General features: G+C 37.0%; 1 protein-coding gene across 1 annotated transcript in view; it reads right to left on the bottom strand.

Annotated features, from left to right (window-relative positions):
- Nucleotides 1-20,956, bottom strand: part of LOC130844431 (cGMP-specific 3',5'-cyclic phosphodiesterase-like) — a 53,365-nt gene that overhangs the window by 26,550 nt on the left and 5,859 nt on the right. The gene's annotated exons all lie outside the window — the stretch shown is intronic.

Here is a 20,956-nt window from a genome sequence, read left to right as displayed (position 1 = left end):
TGCTACCCCCGAAAGCTTCTAAAAATCCGCTCGTGGTAAACTGATGTGGTAATGATTGATTTGTCATAGAAAATAAAAACAAGATGGTTTATTTAAGACGGTTTTATTTTGAAAAACTCTAGAGGACAATTGCTTCAGTGAACATTTTAATAAAGCCTGACTCCTATAACGTGTATTTTCAGATATCTGATTTATAACACATTGTCAAGTCTGCTCCTCTCAAATCAGTTTGTGTTAAAGTAAAAGACACTAAATTTGACAAGAGTCTTAGGAAAATATAAATATGGAAATTTATCTGCTATTTAAAACATACAACTTTTTCTGAAGTTAAATATTTAAAAATTTTTAAAAATTTATATAAAATTGGCTAGCTAATATGCTTAATTTTAGATAGTTGTTTTAATCTATATCGCTACATATAGATTAGATTTAGAAAGGGAAATGGAAAATATAAACCATTTGATCTGGTATGTGGTAGAAAGATTATAGATTTCCATTAAAATCATCCTAATAAGATTTGTTCAATTAATGGTAAAGATGATCTCTTCTTCTAGAGTATCTACTCCTTGTATAAAGGAGAAAACAAAAAAGGTAGGTAATAACATATAGAAAATTCAGTCCAAGAAAACTTAAGTTATTTATGTTATTAATGTGCCATCCCATGAAAAAAACCCATTTGGGCTAAAGCCTTCACAGCGGGTGATTTTTTTAAACAAATATGCCAGATCATACACATCCAAATGATTGTTGTTCAGGTCAAATAATTCCTCTTGGGAAGCTGCATTCTCATGCCAACTGATGGTGCCATTCCTTTAGACATTTTTGGAACTCTTCTTTTGAAACTAACTTCTAAAAATTTTCAAGAGCCACATAAGAATATTAGTTTTTTAAATTAATTTTTTTTGGAGTACAGTTGATTTACAATGTTGTGTGAGTTTCTGCTGTACAGCAAAGTGAATCAGTTATACATATATCCACTCTTTTTTTGATTCTTTCCCCATGTAAGCCATTACAGAGTATTGAGTAGAAAGAATATTTGTTTTATCTTAAAGTTAGATCTTGTTTTTCACTAAGCCTTCCTCTCAAAACAAGCAAGTAAAACCACAAAAACCTAGAGTAAAAGCTAACTTAATGTATATCTTATGCATTAGACTTGACTTTTTCTGAAATTCAAATTCACTTTCAAGAGACAGAAACTTGCTACCACTGAGGATACTTAAAAGAACTGGCCTATAAAAGCAATGCAATCTCCACTTGACAATGACTTACTGATTATCTTCACCAAGGAGCCAGGATAAAAAAGTTTGACAGTGTATCATTTTGGAGAGTGCAGGGAAACAGGCACTCTCTAATCCTTCTGAATGCAATAGAAATTGATAACACCTCTTCAGAGGGCAAGTAGGCAATAGCTAACAAGTTTTAAAATGCATTTATCCTTTGTTCCACAGATTTTACGCATGTGGGAAAAGAAGTACCAGGGTATTTATTTACTGTGGTACTTTTTGTTATAGCGAAGATAAGAAGCAACCTAATACCACAAACAGAAGCCTGGCAAAAACACATCATGGTGGACTTCCTAGGTGGCGCAGTGGTTAAGAATCCGCCTGACGATGCAGAGGTCACGGGTTCAATCCCAGCTCCAGGAAGATCCCACATGCCAAGGAGCAACTAAGCCCGTGTGCCAAAAAAAAAAAAAAAAAAAAAAAAACACATCATGGCACATTTATAAAGGGAACACTAGGCAGACATTTAAAAATGGTCATAGGTACTGATGTGAATAGTTATCACAATTTATTAAGTGAAAAAAGAAGATCCAGAAGGGAGAAAGAAGAGTTAGCCTTTTTTCTGAGTCTCTACTAAGTCTTTCACTTATAGAATGTTCCCTTAATTATTTTATTTTGAACAGCAACTATTGTTTGGTAAATACTGTACTACCCTGAAATGACACCAGTCTAGAATGAAATGGGTCAAAAAAAAGATAACACAGATATGATCAGGATTACCCCATAATTCCAAGTGTTAGATACAGTTATAAATTTTAAAGTTCTCTTTAAAAAGCAATGTAGGGACTTCCCCTGTGGTCCAGCGGTTAAGACTGCATGCCCTCAAGTGCAGGGGGCACAGGTTTGATCCCTGATTGGGGAACTAATATCCTGCATGTGACGCAGCATGGGCCAAAATAGTAATAATAATAATAATAACAATTAGTTTTTTAAAAAGCAATGTAGGGCTTCCTGGTGGTGCAGTGGTTAAGAATCCGCCCGCCATTGCACAGCGAAAGAAACCATAAACAGGACTAGAAGACAACCCTCAGAATGGGAGAAAATATTTGCCAATGAAGCAACGGACAAAGGATTAATCTTCAAAATATACAAGCAGCTCATGCAGCTTAATACCAAAAAAGCAAATAACCCAATCCACAAATGCGCAGAAGACCTAAATAGACATTTCTCCAAAGAAGACCTGCAGATGGCCAACAAACACATGAAAAGATGCTCAACATCACTAATCATTAGAGAAATGCAAGTCAAAGCCACAGTGAGGTATCACCTCACACCAATCAGAATGGCCATCATCAAAACAACTAAAAACAATAAATGCTGGAGAGGGTGTGGAGAAAAGGGAACTCTCCTGCACTGCTGGTGGGAATGTAAGTTGGGGTACAGCCACTATGGAAAACAGTTTGGAGGTTCCTTAAAAAACTAAAAATGGAACTAACATATGACCCAGCAATTCCAATACTAGGCATATACCCAAAGAAAACCATAATCCCAAAAGAAACATGTACCATAATGTTCATTGCAGCACTGCTTACAACAGCCAAGACGTGGAAGCAACCTAAATGCCCATCAGCAGATGAATAAAGAAGTTGTGGCACATATATACAATGGAATATTACTCAGCCATAAAAAAGAATGAAATTGAGTTATTTGTAATGAGGTGGATAGACCTAGAGTCGGTCATGCAGAGCGAAGTAAGCCAGAAAGAGAAAAACAAATACTGTATGCTAACTCATATATATGGAATCTAAAAAAAAAAAAAAAAAATGGTACTGATGAACCCAGTGACAGGGAAAGAATAAAGATGCAGATGTAGAGTATGGACTTGAGCACACAGGGTTGGGGGAGGGGGAAGGAATGGGGAAGCTGGGACGAAGTGAGAGAGTAGCTTTGAAATATATACACAACAAATGTAGAATATATAGCTCATGAGAAGTTCCTGCATAACGTAAGGAGACAAACTCGATGATGGGTGATGACTTAGAGGGCCGGGATAGGGAGGGTTGGAGGGAGTCACGGGAGGGTGGGGATATGTGTATAAATACAGCTGATTCATTTTCGTGTACCTTAAAAGTTGGTACAGCACTGTAAAGCAATTATATTCCAAAAAAGAGCTTAAATTTTAAAAAATGACACAAAGATAACTAAAAAATTAAAAAAAAAAAAAAAAAAAAGAATCCGCCTGCTAGTGCAGGGAACACAGATGGGTTCAATTCCTGGTCTGGGAAGATCCCACATGCCATGGAGCAACTAAGCCCGTGAACCACAACTACTGAAGCCTATGCACCTAGAGCCCATGCTCTGCAACAAGAGAAGCCACTGTACTGAAAAGCCCAAGCACCACAACGAAGAGTAGCCTCTGCTTTCCGCAACTAGAGAAAGCCCGCACGTAGCAATGAAGACCTAACGCAGCCAATAAATAAATAAATAAATAAATAAATAAATTTATTTTTAGAAAAGCAATGTAGTAAGTATACTGTACAGATCCCTGGTGTATACCTACAGCACAGAATCTTTTAAAATATAATTGCCTAATGTTTTATAAATTCATGACAAGGCTTAGGACAAAATTTTCAGCAATGAGAACATACGCTGATAATAAAATAATGCTGTATCTCAAAAACTTCGACAGAAATGAGGGGGACATACTTTGGGAAATGCTTGCATTACCTCCAGAATCACAGCAGTAGTGCCAAAGACACTGATGTCAGACATGTATGTGAAAAATGCACAGGAAGCATTTGAATATAAGCTGTTTCATAAAATGTAAGACAGAAAAAAGCAATACATTTAACTTAACGTCTCATGTGATTTAAAAGTGTGTACATGTAACTTAAATTCTCAAATGTATACAAAAATAGGCATTTTAACTATTTCAGCTACAAACCTGAAACACAGCCTCAACTTATTTCTTATCCTCTCATTGAAAAATGGTGATCGACTTTTAAATTTTTTAATCAAGCCACCTACTTGACAACTTCATGTGAACATCTAAACAGACACCTTAAAATCGTGAAATCAGAATTCCTAATGGCCCATCCTTCATCTTGCTTCAACCTCACTCCTTGACAGTTTTCTTCATATTAATAAGTAGCACCATGATCTCCCTAGCTACTCAACCAAACATCTAGGAGTTACTCTGAATTTCTGTTTCTTTCAACTCACACGTCCAATCCAGCAGCCAAGTCTTGTCTACATGACTTTCAAAACTCTATATTCTAGTCTGTTCATTTCTATCTCCTGTACTACCTCCCTGATCCAAACCCACCACCTCTCACCTGGGACTGTGGCCACAGCCCCTTAACTGGTCTCTCTGATATTATACTAGCCTCCCTTCAATCCATTCTCCACACAGCAGCCAGAGTCATCTTTGAACAAAGAAAACCTTAACATCTTAACTACCCTACTTGGCTTCTCACTGAATTGAGACTAAAACTCAAACTCTTTCTATCCCCTACCATAGCCCCTCTCGCCCATGCCGGCCCCTGGATACTCCTCATCACATCAAACTCTAACTGCCCCCAGTCTGGACCACTCTACTCACCTGCACCTGGCTGACTGCAGCTCCTCATCCCCTGCGCAGACAGGTCTTCCCTGATCACTCCACCTCAAGTGGCCTCGACACACTATGTTCTCCCCCCACGCTATCTGAATTCTTACTATCGTCTATTTTTCTGGTTTACCAATCTGTTGGTTTATTGTCTGCCTCCTCCGAGGAGATGTAAATGTCATACTTGTCTGTCTTGTTCACGGCTGCATGTCTGTACTTAGAAAATGCCTTGCACATACTAAGTCCTTGATAACTATTTGTGTGAATGAATAAATAAATGAAGCCTCCTAAATTAACTGCATTAAAAGGGACAATAGTCCTTTGAAAATCTGAATGCTGGTATATTTGTTACAGAAAATCAACATTGTGTTTTAGCTATTAATGTTCATCTTCCTTTGGATGTGAGTCTCATAACTGACCATGGCTAATTTACCCTATAGGATATCCTATAGGGCCTAATATATGTCTTAAGCTAAGCCAGTTTCCAAAAATTCTTTGTTAGGTGTTTTGTGTTATATTTGTATTGTGTCACAAGTGTTTTACTTCTAGATATTTTCTTGGAGAGATGAACTCAGTATTAAATGACACAGGAAAAATAGATCTGGTATATTCAGTGACTCAATCAACAATTTTTATTAACTACCAGTCATGGAGGGAAGGGTTTTCTCACGACCACATTATTGATTATCTGAGTCCCTGTAGATATGTCCCTGTGTAGGAAAACATATGTTATCATAACATCAAAACAATCACTTAAAACCAAGCATAAATGAAATTAAATCCTCTCTCCCACCTCTCTCCCTTTAGGCATCCCTTGAGGTTTTGCAGTGCATGACCTATGTGGCTGTATGAAGTGGGCCTTCCTTCCTAAGACTAATATCTATCATCTCCTGTTGATTGTTTTTTAATACTTTAATCTCTGCAAATACAAATCACCTGCAGACTGAAATTTTACACTCTTATGTAAGATATAGAATTTCTAGAAGTAAACCAAGGTGATATTGGAGAACTATTCTAATATTACATAAAGCCACTGATAATTAAGGGTTAAGTCCAATTAAAAAACAGCTAACAACTGGAAAAAAATCAACAAGGATCATGATATAACAAACATGTGAAAAGAGAATTCTATTCAAAGAACTGCATTCTAGATTAAGAAAGGCTGCTGGAAAAACGTCAAATATTAATTTTAAAAAACTATATTTGAGGAAAAAAGACTCTCTTTAGGATCCTGCTGCGAATGCCAAATAAGAAGTAAAGATACTTGTGTTTACGATACAGCCTTGCCAGAAAATTGTTTATTTTAATAGCTTGGAGTTTTCATTATAATCTAAATCTTCTTAAATCTAAAATAAGGTAAATTTACTCTTATAACCCACGGTTCCATTTTTCAAGATAAAGTTCCAATCAAAGCCTTTTCACTGATATTTTCCCATTTTAATTGGATTCACTTCTGTGTCCTTTTTTTTCTAGAATAAATTATTCTCATGAAGGTCCTTGAGTGTGTCAGGCACTAGGGATACAGGAGTGAGCAAGCCCAGACCTCTCCTCCCCAAACTGAAGCTTATATTGTGTCCAGCAGCTAATTTACACACACACTGAATTTGCTGTCATATGAAGTTATATGTAACTGCATATGAATGAAAAAAGATGGAAAGATGAACATGTCAAATATGAGGGTAATATACCAGATGGGATTCAAGAAACCTGGTTGGTAGCTCTGATGGGGCAAATCACTTCTTTGGCCTGAGATAGGATCTCTGTTTTCCCTTCTTTCTCTTCCTTGAGTCTCTGAGATTTTGAAAAGTATTTACATTAGTGATATTGGAAGGGAAAAAAAAGCACCATTTTATTTAAACCTCGTGAAGCAGGCATGCACAATCCCAGTTTCTAAATTATGAAGCTAAATTAAATGGCTGAACCAAACACATTCTGCAAGCTGGTAACAAAACCTGGAATCAAATCTGGGTCTCCTAATCCAAGTCTTACGGCCTACAAGAACCTAAAAGTTCCCAGAACATCAATGTTTGTCACGAAGACACTTCATAATGTCTAGCTGCATCTGAAAGAGTCAAAGATCAAATTTAAACACACAAGGGATAGAGAAAATAAAATCACCTATAATACACATCCTCTAACTAAATTCTTTCCATCCAGGTCATAAAAGGACAGCACACTTAACCACTGAGGTAAAAACACTGCCTCAAGGGATTCAGAGAACAAAGATTCTTAAGGATAGTGTCCTGAAAAAAAATCTGACTGAATCCCATGCCTATGTTTCTCTGAAAGCATAAAATGTTTTACAAACCAAAAATGATTCACTGAAAAGAATATATAATAAATGTATTCAAGAGAAGAATAATTCTCAGGGCTGCTAGATTTAGCAAATAAAAATCCTGGATAATCCAGTTAAAACTCAGTTTCAGGTAAACAATGAATAATTTTTTAATATAAGCAGTATCTAAAATTCAAATTTTACTGGGTGTCCTATATTTTAGCTGGCCACACTAGTCACTCGATATTCTATTTTTCCCAAGTGAAACTGTTGGCAGGTAGACAACAAAGAAAAAAGCAGGTTCTATGCAGCATGCTAATGAGCTCCAGGCTATCAAATCACTAATACTAATTTTATCATTGAAAGAGCACAAAGGATCCTGTGTAAGATAACTGAACCTTTTGAAAGCTCTTGGATTAATAATTTGTGGCATAAAAGTCTTCCTTAAATCAAGCTTTTTCATTTTACTGTCCAAACTATACCATATATTTAATAGAGAAAAAACAAACTGCAATCTACTTATAAAAGGGAGGCTAAGTGCTAAAAACTCTTGGGACTTACAACCACACCCTGAGAAGCTGTGTTTTTCAGCCATAAATCCTAAATTCCAATCTGTATCTTAGCTTTTGCTACCAATGGGATTTGTGACCAGTGGCAAACAATTTTCTTCTTCTGAGTTTCGATTTCATCCTCTGTATAATAGGGGAAATACTGCCTATTCTAACTTCTTCATGAAGCGCAAGGTGCTGACTTTCTTCAGCAGAGTATGAAGTCAAGAATACCAAACTGGCCATCAGGAGAGAACTCTAGTTCCAACTATAAGAATACACAGACGTGAGGCTGAACCAATCACAACTTCTCTGGAGTTCATTTTCTCCAGAGTACAAGTTCTTCATTGTACACACGGTCAGCCATATGAACAGGTCATGAAGCCTGCTTACATGATGCACGGGCCAGTAGGTGATGATGATTAGGTTGGTCAACTCTTGTCATCTCCTTTTGCCCCTCAGCTTCCTCATTTTTAAACAGGCAAAAGACTTCTTCCTCCTTCACTCACCGCACAGGGTTGGTGTGCGCGTCAAGTTAGAAAACGCACGTGGAAGCATTTCAAAATCTCTTCCATATATTGAAGATGTTGCTATCTCCTAGACCCTTAGGATTCATTCCAGTGGAGACGTAGGGCTGGGGTAAGGAGCCATGGCTGTTCACTCCCTCCTAAAGTCCAGCCAAGAGGATCAGAGAAAGTGAGGGAGAAAAAGGTTGTATTCCTGGTGGTACAGGACCACAGGCTGAGTGGGCCTAAGAGGGTTTGGAAACAGGCTGACTACCTGCACCCTGAGCATCCAGAGTACTTGTCCAAAGCAGATACTGCAGATTGTCACTCATTATAGAATCCCACTGAGTTCTCCCTCTAAAAAGAAGAGTTACATCATAACTCTACATAAGTTACATCCTCGCCATTTGAACGAAAAGAACAAAATGGATGCACGTTCCACAAAGGTATTCTACCCTCTCCTACAAGCACTGATAACTTAGTGACTCTGCTTTCAGGTATCAGCAAGTCCTTGCTAACTGCCCTGCAATCGAAAGCAGAACAGACCTCTTGAAGTCTTTGAGTTGATTTAACTTTTACAAGGCTGTTAATGAAAGACAACAGGCCCTGGTTAATGAAGGACAACAGGCCCTGGACCCTTGAAAAAAACCCACAGCCAAGGGAAATGCAATAAAAATTAACGCCAATAATTTATAATCGATGACAAGATCCCGATGTTTAACACCCCATCTAAGTCATTCCTTCTCTCCTCACCGAAATCTGTTTTATTATTCTCCAGTCACTTATTTCCTTCCACATTTTATTACACACAAAATTTCTCACCTCATAAATGAGTTGCGTTATACACCTTTTTAAAATGGGTAAATTCGACGTAGTTTTGTTTTTAAACTTCTACAACATGTCTTAAAATAACTGGAGAAACCCTGGAGGGTGCCAAAATCAATGTTGGGAGTTACTTCACTCAGGTAACATGAATGTGAATACCATCTGTGCTTTCAAACTTACAGGTACCAGAGATGCTGCTCAGGGCTCACGAAGGGATCCTTTCCCTTCCTGAGCAAGTAAAGAACCCAAAAGATTGAAATTAATTAGAGAGCCGGAAATACAGCCACTGGAAGCTGATCAAAACGTGCCATGAGTTATCATAAATGTGACTTGGATTTTAAACCCCGAATCTCTTAAAACAATGAATCCAATCAGAAGTCTACTATCTTAGTATTCTACTTTACTGAAGACGCTTGCAGCTCAAGAGTCCCACCCGTGCAATGATGATTTAATACAAAAATCAGTGTCATGAGGAATAACGTTTAACATATTTTGATTTCAGGAGGCTTCTGTAAAGCCCCAACGGCACTGCATCCTTCAAGACAATGTTCATTGTGGCTGGAGCACCCTACAAAACTAAATGAGTTCATGCACTCAAAAGGCCAGGCGGCCAGGTTCTAGCAGCTGCTGCAGGAAAAGGCTGAGCTTGACATTTCCAGTGTCGGGCATTTGGGATCTTTGGTAATACACAGAGAAATGGAAAGAATAAATTCATTCGTGAATGATAAGAAAAAAGCATGGAAGAAATTCTGGGGGGTAGAAAGCCTAGGAGGTGAATTGTCATTTTTTACAACGGTTGTAACAAAGAGTTATCTCATCAAAATTACACACATGGTAGAAACAAAGTGCTACATATTTCATTCCTACACATCCTGGGTGCTCATATTTTTAAAGAAGATGAAAAGTGTATCATTCTTAAAATGATAGATTCAATTAAGTTAATGGTTAAATTTAATGGTACCAAGCTAAGAATATCTTTTTACGGGATATTTAAATAGGTTTAAGTTTTAGATATGAGCTATGCTTCATCTCATATTCTACAAAAATTTTATAAACTGATTAGTAATATCCATTGAAAAAAATGGAATGTCACCAGATGATGGCACATACTCTGTTACGAATGACAACTTCCCCCCTTTTGCAATTTCTAATTTTCACTCAATATTATTACCTATCACAGGGAGGAAAACTACAGTTTATAATTTGTGTTCTAGAAATTTCCCACTAATCTAAACAAGTCATAGCTTCTTCCAAATGCTTACTATCTAGAAGTATTAAATAGAATATGCAAAACTTACTGCATAGTGGGATGCAAATTCTCACATACCATTTCAAACACGGTTAGCAAAAGGGAGACACACACACACACACACAAACACACATGCACTCGCAACTGTGTACAAAGGGGCTCCACGAAGCAATAACTTTTACTGTGCTCACTCATCTTAAAAAGACAGAAATACCTTAAAGTACATATTCAGTATTCCAGATGCCTTGAAAGGGAAAAATAATTTAAATACTTTGTCTAGGTTTTATAGACTATTTCCTGGCATCTAGAAAAGTAAGGAAAAGAAAAATTTACAAAGCAGTGTAAAATTCTGATGTAAACATAATTCTCACGGGTTAAAAATATAATTAGATGAAATCTACTTGTAGAGCAACTAGTTTAATGTGTTTCGTACTCTTGCCTAAAATAATGTATCAGAGGATAAAAATTCTTTGAAAATATACTGTACTTAGGGTATTTGTGTTCTAATACTAAAAATACGATGGTAACAGTCTAGTACCCAAGTTTTCAGCCATTCTATTTTAAAATGTCATTGGCGAGGTCCCACTTTTCATACTCTAAAATTATATATGGAAACGAAACCCACTTGGGCAAAGTCTTTAGGCACCTCATTTAGTAACGTGCTTGCACATTAAGAGGCCCTAGGAGAAACTTTAGCCTCTTCCTGAGTTAAATTCCTCACGACATTAAATCTATGAGTCTTTGCTTTGCTTCTGTTAATATTGAATATTGAACTTCAGTAGAGATTGGTGGGTAAGGGCTCTTGGTGGGACAGACTGAGGCTTCAACCCCAGAGCTGCTTCTGAGATAAGACCTCAGGTGCATTATTCATTCTCTATAAAATAGAGATAATGGCATTAACCCTCATAGCGTTCTTCAGAAAATTAAGGGAAATGATGCCTATAAAGTAATAGCATAGAGTCTAGTACACAGTGTTTAATATGTGGTCATTACTGTTTTTAAGTTAACTGAATTTTTTTTTTCTGGCCACGCCATGCAGCCTGTGGGATCTTAGTTCCCTGACCAAGGATCGAACCCGGGCCATTGGCACTGAAAGCACTGAGTCCTAAACACTGGACCACCAGGAAATTCCCAAGTTAATCGAACATTAACTGAAATATATTTTTAAAATTTATTTTGTAAAAATAAAAATAATTTATTCATGGGTTTCTACAGAATAATGAGATGTTACCCATTTGTTTCTTTTTAAGCTCCTAGTTTAAAAGCACTAATTTCTCTATAGAAACACTTGTGCAAAAAAAAAAAACTTGTTTCAATGTTGGTATTTTCTCAAATTAGAACTGAAAAAACATAGACTCCCTAGACCAATAACTACACTTACATATGACATAATTTTCTGAATAATGCACAAAGATTAAGAGCTGAACAGTGCTGTGTTTTGTTTCTTGAGAAAAATCACTGTCTTTCTATTACTACTCAGAATTTAATTTTTAAAAATAAGTTATAGAATTTCGGTGATGAGTTTTTCAAAACATCACAGATATAATAAAACTGTTTGACAACAAATGTGATAAAATATACAACTAATTACTTATGATAAAAACCATAGCAATATTTCATAACAACCATACCTCTAAACTGGAGAATGGTTTTAAATATCAACACTTGATAAAAACAATGCTTTAACACTCTGCTACAGGAGATTTGGGGATTAAAATTGGTCCACTTTAGTTCCCACCCAAGGGGGCTCACTTGGGGGAATTCTATAGGTAGGCTGATATCTGGGCCTCAAGGATGTTACCCTTGAGTAACATTACAGAGATTTGCAGGGTGCCTCAAACAAAACAAAGGAAAAAGTTACAGGCCCTGAATGATCCACAAACACAGTGCACAATCATGTTTTTAAGTCTGCTATTAAAACATGACCCCTTTCTCTTTCTCTCCAGTGCCTTTTTCCATCACTGATGGGAATTAACCACTTAAAACCAGAATTACAAAGAGTACACTAATTTCCTGTCTAAAAAGGGATGGTTGATAACATAGGGAAATGTGATAAAATTATCTGTAGGAAAAACATAAAAATAACTCACATAAAATATAATGTTAGATATTTCTTCCGCTCTCGGATCCTAATTTTACACAGTTCTAGTTGTGTTGTTTGCATAATTGACCTAGATCCACCACTCATACTTGGAAAATACTTAAAGAAGGAAACTATTCAATCTGAGAAGTTGATATTCTGCTCTCCTGGTGAGAATCAAGAATGCTTAGAGCTGAAAGAGATTGTTAAACTCATTTATGAATTTCTCTGCTTTGATTTCTCACCCCCTCCTATCTCCCATTTTAAAGCCAAGATTTATTAACCTGGGCCAGTCACAAAGCTGGGAACACAGGCAGGAGGTCTGGACTCCCATTTCAATTCCCTTTCCAGTACCTTACACAATCCACAAAAGGTTCTGTTCCAACCATTAATAAAAACTCATCTAAAAAATGAGAAGGACACAGTCTATTAAGTCCCTGTTCTGTTGTTCTAATTCCCACTTATCAGAATAAGGGGGTGACTCTCAAAGTTTGCAATTATAATTAAGGCACTGATGATTCTCAGTAAAATAAATAGTAACCTACTGAAAATCAGTCTAAAAAAGATAAGGAAATATGTATTAGTTCCTTTAAATTCCTTAAGAACACTAGAAGTCAATGCTATTATTCCCATTTTGCAGAGAAAGCAAATAAAGTACCTAAAGTTACTTTTAAGAAAGCGGTAGTTCTGGGGTTGAAGCTTAAATCTATCTTATCTGGGGCCCTTAACCACCATAAATAGAAGTAAATTTTAAAGGGTTCAGAACAGTGGCTCCTAACCAAGTAGTGGTGCCAGCCTTTGGGGGTCATGTGGAAATGTGTGCCACAATAATCGGGGTGCTCCTGACATTTAGTTTCTGGGGCCCAGGGATGTTAAACATCCTGCAACACGCGGAACAGTTTCTCACAACAACAAAAAGTATCACTACCGAATGCCAAACAGCATCCCCTTTAAGAAGCAATGGTTTACTACAATGAAAAAGAATCTGAAAAAGATGAATCACTTCGCTGTAAACCTGAAACTAACACAACACTGTAAATCAACTATACTTCAATTAAAAAAAAAAAGGAAAGAAAAAAAAGCAATGGTTTGGATGAATAAAAGATTAACATACTATAACAGGGTATTAAATGAAACAGGGGCGATCTGGGACACCTCCAAGTGATTCCTCCAATAATCTCTACTCTGATGTTACAGTGAGTAGTTCCTTTGCTTCTGGCATGGTTTAGAAACAAATGCTGCCTAAAGTTATTTGATGTTCCCAAGTGTTCTCCAGCTATGAAAACATCTGAGACGCTTACTGGGACCAAATATAAATAAAATGCACAACTGCTTCATATTTTTACATTCAAATTTGACCAAGAGTTGGAAGAGACATGTTTTATAATTTTCCATGCATTCACAATCACATATATGAAAAATGTTCTTTCATGGAAAACCTGCTTACATCTGAAAGAAAACCTAATAAGCAAAATCTATACTGTAAATATGTAAACCGATTTGTTTTGCAGCTTAGATATGGGAAAGACTGGACTAGATTGGCATGTCTCAATCTAAGGTACGAGAAGCCGGGACAGTCCAAAGCAAGTATGTTTTGAAGATCTGTAGTTTTTCTATGGAAATGCTTCAGTTTTGCGTTTTCACACTAATGACAATTAAAACCTAAAAAAAAAAAAAGTAAAAGACATATACTTTAAATGATTGGGATGACCACCTTATAACCAAATACTATCCTGCAATTTTAGCAGTCAAGTTTATATTTCTGTTTACAATCACATTGCAGCCCAATGGTTCTGGGGTAAAGAGAAAAAAAAGTAGATTTAATATGCAAATATGCTTTCAAGCCAAATAAAACCCCAAAGCTGGTGTACTGTGCTATGGGACTAAAAGCTTCACGACTGTTAAGAGGGCCCCATTGGGAGAAACAATCATCAGGAGGCAACTGCAGCCAAGGCAAGCGGACCTCACCAGACCCCTGCAGGGGAATCAGGGCCACAGTCACCCTTACCAGGATGATTTAATGAAGCCTGTCAATTTACATTTGGCTAGAGTTTTATCATTTAATTCATAATTAACTTATACACTTTTTTTGGTATTAGTTGTATAATTGCTATAACTAGGATTAACTTATACCTACTCTTAAGAATTCCACATTTAACTAACATTAAAATAAGAGAAAGTCAGTACTAGGTATGGCAGATCTCTGGAACCTCTGGAGGTGCTGACATCACTTTCTTTTGGGAACTTCTCCTCCCCCACTGACGTATCACACTATGGGCGACCTGCCCCAGCAAAGTAGTGAGACACCCCTGTTCTTCCCGACACAATGACAGGTCCAGAGCAGGCAAGTCATGCAAGCAAGGCCAAGTAATCTTGAGATGACTGATATGGATAAGAAGGTACTTCTCAAACATCAGAAGTTTAAGACCCACATAAACTTGCCAAGGAGAAACTTTTCCAGTGCACAAAGAAAGCCTGCCTGAGAATAAAGCCAAAGCTGCATAGGGCCAAAGGGATGGAGGGAAGCAGGGATGGAGGGAGGGAGGGAGGGAAGGAGAGAAGGAATGATTGGAAGATTGATTAGACAGATATACAGACAAAAAGAATGTTGACAAGATTATTTCATCAGGTGAATTTCACACCCAAACCAAACTCCAGGAATGTCAATTGTCAGTTAATTTTGTATGAGTTTAAGATGAGTTTCTGTCACTTGTGACCAAAAGCTTTTTAACAAAGATACTGGGGATCAATAAGAATGTCTTTCTTTTTTTTTTTTTTTTTTTTTTTTATTATTATTATTTTATTTTATTTTTTTTGGGGGGTACACCAGGTTCAATCAACTGTTTTTATACACATATCCCCATATTCCCTCCCTTCCTTGACGCCCCCCCCTCGAGTCCCCCCCACCCTCCCTGCCCCAGTCCTCTAAGGCATCTTCCATCCTCGAGTTGGACTCCCTTTGTTATACAACAACTTCCCACTGACTATTTTACAGTTGGTAGTATATATATGTCTGTACTACTCTCCCGCTTCTTCTCAGTTTCCCCTTCACCCCCCCCCCATACCTCGAGTTCCCAGTCCATTCCCTGTATCTGCTTCCCTGTTCTTGTCACTGAGTTCATCAGTACCATTTTTAGATTCCGTATATGTGAGTTAGCATACAATATTTGTCTTTCTCTTTCTGACTTACTTCACTCTGTATGACAGATTGTAGTTCTATCCACCTCATTACATATAGCTCCATCTCATCCCTTTTTATAGCTGAGTAATATTCCATTGTATATATATGCCACATCTTCTGTATCCATTCATTTGTTGATGGGCATTTAGGTTGCTTCCATGTCCTGGCTATTGTAAAGAGTGCTGCAATAAACATTATGGTACAAGTTTCTTTTGGGATTATGGTTTTCTTTGGGTATATGCCCAGGAGTGGGATGACTGGATCATATGGTAGTTCTAATTGTAGTTTTTTAAGGAACCTCCAAATTGTTTTCCATAGTGGCTGTACCAACTTACAGTCCCACCAACAGTGCAGGAGAGTTCCCTTTTCTCCACACCCTCTCCAACATTTGTTGTTTCCAGACTTTGTGATGATGGCCATTCTGATTGGTGTGAGGTGATACCTCATTGTGGCTTTGACTTGCATTTCTCTGATAATGAGTGATGTTGAGCATCTTTTCATGTGTTTGTTGGCCATCTGGATGTCTTCTTTGGAGAAATGTCTATTTAGGTCTTCTGCCCATTTGTGGATTGGGTTATTTGCTTTTTTGGTATGAAGCTGCAGGAGCTGCTTGTATATTTTGGAGGTTAATCCTTTGTCCGTTGTTTCATAGGCAATTATTTTTTCCCATTCTGAGGGTTGCCTTTTAGTCTTGTTTATGGTTTCTTTTGCTGTGCAAAAGCTTTTAAGTTTCATGAGGTCCCATTCGTTTATTCTTGATTTTATTTCCATGATTCTAGGAGGTGGGTCAAAAAGGATGTTGCTTTGATGTATGTCAAAGAGTGTTCTGCCTATGTTTTCCTCTAGGAGTTTGATAGTGTCTGGCCTTATATGTAGGTCTTTAATCCATTTGGAGTTTATTTTTGTGTATGGTGTTAGGAAGTGTTCTAATTTCATTCTTTTACATGTTGCTGTCCAATTTTCCCAGCACCACTTATTGAAGAGGCTGTCTTTTTTCCATTGTATACTCGTGCCTCCTTTGTCAAAGATAAGGTGCCCATATGTGTTTGGGCTTACTTCTGAGTTCTCTATTCTGTTCCATTGATCTTCCTTTCTATTTTTGTGCCAGTACCATACTGTCTTGATCACTATGGCCTTGTAGTAAAGTTTGAAGTCAGGAAGCCTGATTCCACCAACTCCATTTTTCCTTCTCAAGATTGCTTTGGCTATTCGGGGTCTTTTGCGTTTCCATACAAATCGTAAGATTTCTTGCTCTAGTTCTGTGAAAAATGCCATTGGTAATCTGATCGGGATTGCATTAAATCTGTAAATTGCTTTGGGTAGTACAGTCATTTTCACGATGTTGATTCTTCCAATCCAGGAACATGGTATATCCCTCCATCTGTTTATGTCATCTTTGATTTCTTTCATCAATGTCTTAAAGTTTTCTGCATACAGATCTTTTGCCTCCTTAGGCAGGTTTATTCCTAGGTATTTTATTCTTTTGGTTGCAATGGTGAATGGGAGAGTTTCCTTAATTTCTCTTTCTGCTCTTCCGTTGTTAGTGTATAGGAATGCAAGAGATTTCTGTGCATTAATTTTGTATCCTGCTACTTTACTAAACTCATCAATGAGTGCTAGCAGTTTTCTGGTAGAGTCTTTAGGGTTTTCTATATATAGTATCATGTCATCTGCAAAGAGTGATAATTTTACTTCTTCTTTTCCAATTTGGATTCCTTTAATTTCTTTTTCTTCTCTGATTGCTGTGGCTAACACTTCCAAAACTATGTTGAATAACAGTGGTGAGAGTGGACACCCTTGTCTTGTTCCTGTTCTTAGAGGGAATTCTTCCAGTTTTTCTCCATTGAGAACAATGTTGGCTTTTGGTTTTTCATATATGGCTTTTATGATGTTGAGGTAATTTCCTTCTATGCCCATTTTCTGGAGAGCTTTTATCATAAATGGATGTTGAACTTTGTCAAAAGCTTTTTCTGCATCTATTGAAATGATCATATGGTTTTTATCCTTCAAGTTGTTGATATGATGTATCACGTTGATTGATTTGCGTATATTGAAGAATCCTTGCATCCCAGGGATAAACCCCACTTGATCGTGGTGTATGATTTTTTTAATGTGCTGTTGCAGTCTGTTAGCTAGTATTTTGTTGAGGATTTTTGCATCTATATTCATCAGTGATATTGGTCTGTAGTTTTCTTTTTTTGTGACATCTTTGCCTGGTTTTGGTATCAGGGTGATGGTAGCCTCATAGAATGAGTTTGGGAGTGCTCCGCCTTCTGCAATATTTTGGAAGAGTTTGAGAAGGATAGGTGTTAACTCTTCTCGAAATGTTTGATAGAATTCGCCTGTGAATCCTTCTGGTCCTGGGCTTTTGTGTGTTGGGAGATTTTTAATCACTGCCTCAATTTCTGTACTTGTGATTGCTCTGTTCATGGTTTCTATTTCTTCCTGGTTCAGTCTTGGAAGATTGTATTTTTCTAAGAATGTATCCATTTCTTCCAGGTTATCCAATTGATTGGCATATAGTTGCTTGTAGTAGTCTCTCATGATGTTTTGTATTTCTGAGGTGTCCGTTGTGACTTCTCCTTTTTCATTTCTAATTCTGTTGATTTGCATCTTCTCCCTTTTTTTCTTGATGAGTCTGGCTAATGGTTTATCAATTTTGTTAATCTTCTCAAAGAACCAGCTTTTAGTTTTATTTATTTTTCTTATGGTTTCTTTCCTTTCTTTTTCATTTATTTCTGCTCTGATCTTTACGATTTCTTTCCTTCTGCTCACTTTGGGGTTTCTTTGTTCTTCTTTCTCTAGTTGTTTGAGGTGTAAGGTTAGGTTGTTTATTCGATCATTTTCTTGTTTCTTAAGGTAGGACTGTATTGCTATAAACTTCCCTCTTAGAACTGCTTTTGCTGCGTCCCATAGGTTTTGGGTTGTTGTGTTTTCGTTGTCATTTGTTTCTAGATACTTTTTGATTTCCTCTTTGATTTCTGTAGTGATTCCTTGGTTGTTTAATAGTGAATTGTTTAGCCTCCATGTGTTTGTATTTTTTGCAGTTTTTTTCCTGTAATTGATATCTAGTCTCATGGCGTTGTGGTCTGAGAAGATGCTTGATATGATTTCAATTTTCTTGAATTTGCTGAGGTTTGATTTGTGACCCAGGATGTGATCTATCCTGGAAAATGTTCCGTGTGCACTTGAGAAGAAAGTGTAGTCTGTCGTTTTTGGATGGAATGTCCTATAAATATCAATTAAGTCAAGATGGTCTAATGTGTCATTTAAAGCTTGTGTGTCTTTATTTATTTTCTGTTTGGATGATCTGTCCATTGATGTAAGTGGGGTATTCAAGTCTCCCACTATAATTGTGTTACTGTCGATGTCCCCTTTTATAGCTGTTAGCATTTGTCTTATGTATTGAGGTGCTCCTGTATTGGGGGCATAGATATTTACCATTGTGATATGTTCTTCTTGGATGGATCCCTTGATCATTATGTAGTGTCCTTCCTTGTCTCTTTTAATAGTCTTTACTTTCAAGTCTAATTTGTCTGATATGAGGATTGCTACTCCAGCTTTCTTTTGACTTCCATTTGCATGGAATATCTTTTTCCATCCCTTTACTTTCAGTCTATATGTATCCCTTGGTCTGAAGTGGGTTTCTTGTAGGCAGCATATAGAAGGGTCTTGTTTTTGGATCCATTCAGCCAGTCTGTGTCTTTTGGTTGGAGCATTTAATCCATTTACATTTAAAGTGATTATTGACATGTGTGTTCCAATGACCATTTTCTTAATTGTTTTGGGTTTGTATTTGTAGGTGTTTTCCTTTTCTTGTGTTTCCTACTTAGAGAAGTTCCTTTAGCACTTGTTGTAAGGCTGGTTTGGTGGTGCTGAATTCTCTTAACTTTTGCTTGTCTGGAAAGCTTTTGATTTCTCCCTCAAATCTGAATGAGATTCTTGCTGGGTAAAGTATTCTTGGCTGTAGGTTTCTCTCTTTCAGGACTTTCAGTATATCCTGCCATTCCCTTCTGGCCTGCAGAGTTTCTGTAGAAAGGTCAGCTGTTATCCTGATGGGTTTTCCCTTATATGTTGTTTGTCGCTTTTCTCTTGCTGCTTTTAATATTTTTTCTTTGTGTTGAATTGTTGTTAGTTTGATTAATATGTGTCTTGGTGTATTTCTCCTTGGGTTTATTCTGTATGGGACTCTCTGTGCTTCTTGGACTTGGTTCATTATTTCCTTTCCCATGTTGGGGAAGTTTTCCACTAGAACCTCTTCAAATATTTTCACAGACCCTTTCTTGTTTTCTTCTTCTTCTGGGATGCCTATAATTCGAATGTTGGTACGTTTAAGGTTATCACTGAGGTCTCTGAGGCTGTCTTCTAGTCTTTTTATTTTTTTATCTTTTTCCTGCTCTGTGGCGTTTATTTCTTCCACTCTATCTTCCAACTCACTTATTCGTTCTTCTGCCTCAGTCATTCTGCTGGTTAGAGCATCTAGAGTATTTTTAATTTCAGTTATTTTGTTATCCATTGCTGTTTGTTTTTCTGAGTTCTTATGAACTGTTTCTTGTACTTTCTCTAATTTGTTATCGAGATTTTGTATCATTTTTACTATCATGACTCTAAATTCTTTTTCAGGCATTTTTCCTATTTCCTCCTCATTTATTTGGTCTTGTGGGTTTTTTTCCTGCTCCTTTGCCTGCATGGTGTTTCTTTGTTTCCTCATGGTTGTCCAAGCTTTTGGGGTTGCTTGTCCTGGTGATAGTGGTGTTTATAGAAGACTGTCCAAGCCTCAGACTAATGTCCAAGTATTGGAGTAGACGAATATTCAGTCGGCTATGTCAGGTTCTCCGCAGCCCTTTCCGGTGTCCGAGGCCGTCTGCTGGTGTTCAGCTGGTTCTCTGTGGGAATGACTGTGTCCTTCCGTGCATTCCCAGAAAGTAGAAATGATGACTTTTTAAAAAATAATTATTACCAGGGATATGAGATCAGATAGGGATCTTTTCTTTCTCAAGTTTAGATATAATAAAATTATCCCGAGAAGACAATTTGCAAAAAGTTAATTTTACTTTACAATTCAGAAATAAGGGAAAGGTCTCAAAGAATACAGAAGCTAACAATGGCACCTAAGACTTTAAAAAGCATGTTCACTACAAACTACAAATGGGGTATGTGTATATATACATCTATGTATACATCCATATACAGAAGGCTTTTTATAAAGCTTTTTAGACTATTCATCAGGATGATTCTTATGAACTTAACACTTAGTTTACCTTACCTGCCTTAAATATTTAGTTGGCAATAAGTAGAAATTCCTACCAGTTAGAGAAAATGAATAAAGCACTCACACCATGAAAAAAAATATGATTCAAAATAAAGTGAGAATACCAAGTCAGTAAATAAGATTACAGAGCTAAATATCAAACGAATGACTCATGTGGAAAGAGTTTCTTCAATTTTTATTCTTAGGTTGT

The sequence above is a fragment of the Hippopotamus amphibius genome, chromosome 2, assembly GCF_030028045.1.
Source record: "Hippopotamus amphibius kiboko isolate mHipAmp2 chromosome 2, mHipAmp2.hap2, whole genome shotgun sequence".
In the NCBI taxonomy this organism is placed as follows: domain Eukaryota; kingdom Metazoa; phylum Chordata; class Mammalia; order Artiodactyla; family Hippopotamidae; genus Hippopotamus; species Hippopotamus amphibius.
This window is presented reverse-complemented; position numbering and strand designations above follow the sequence as displayed.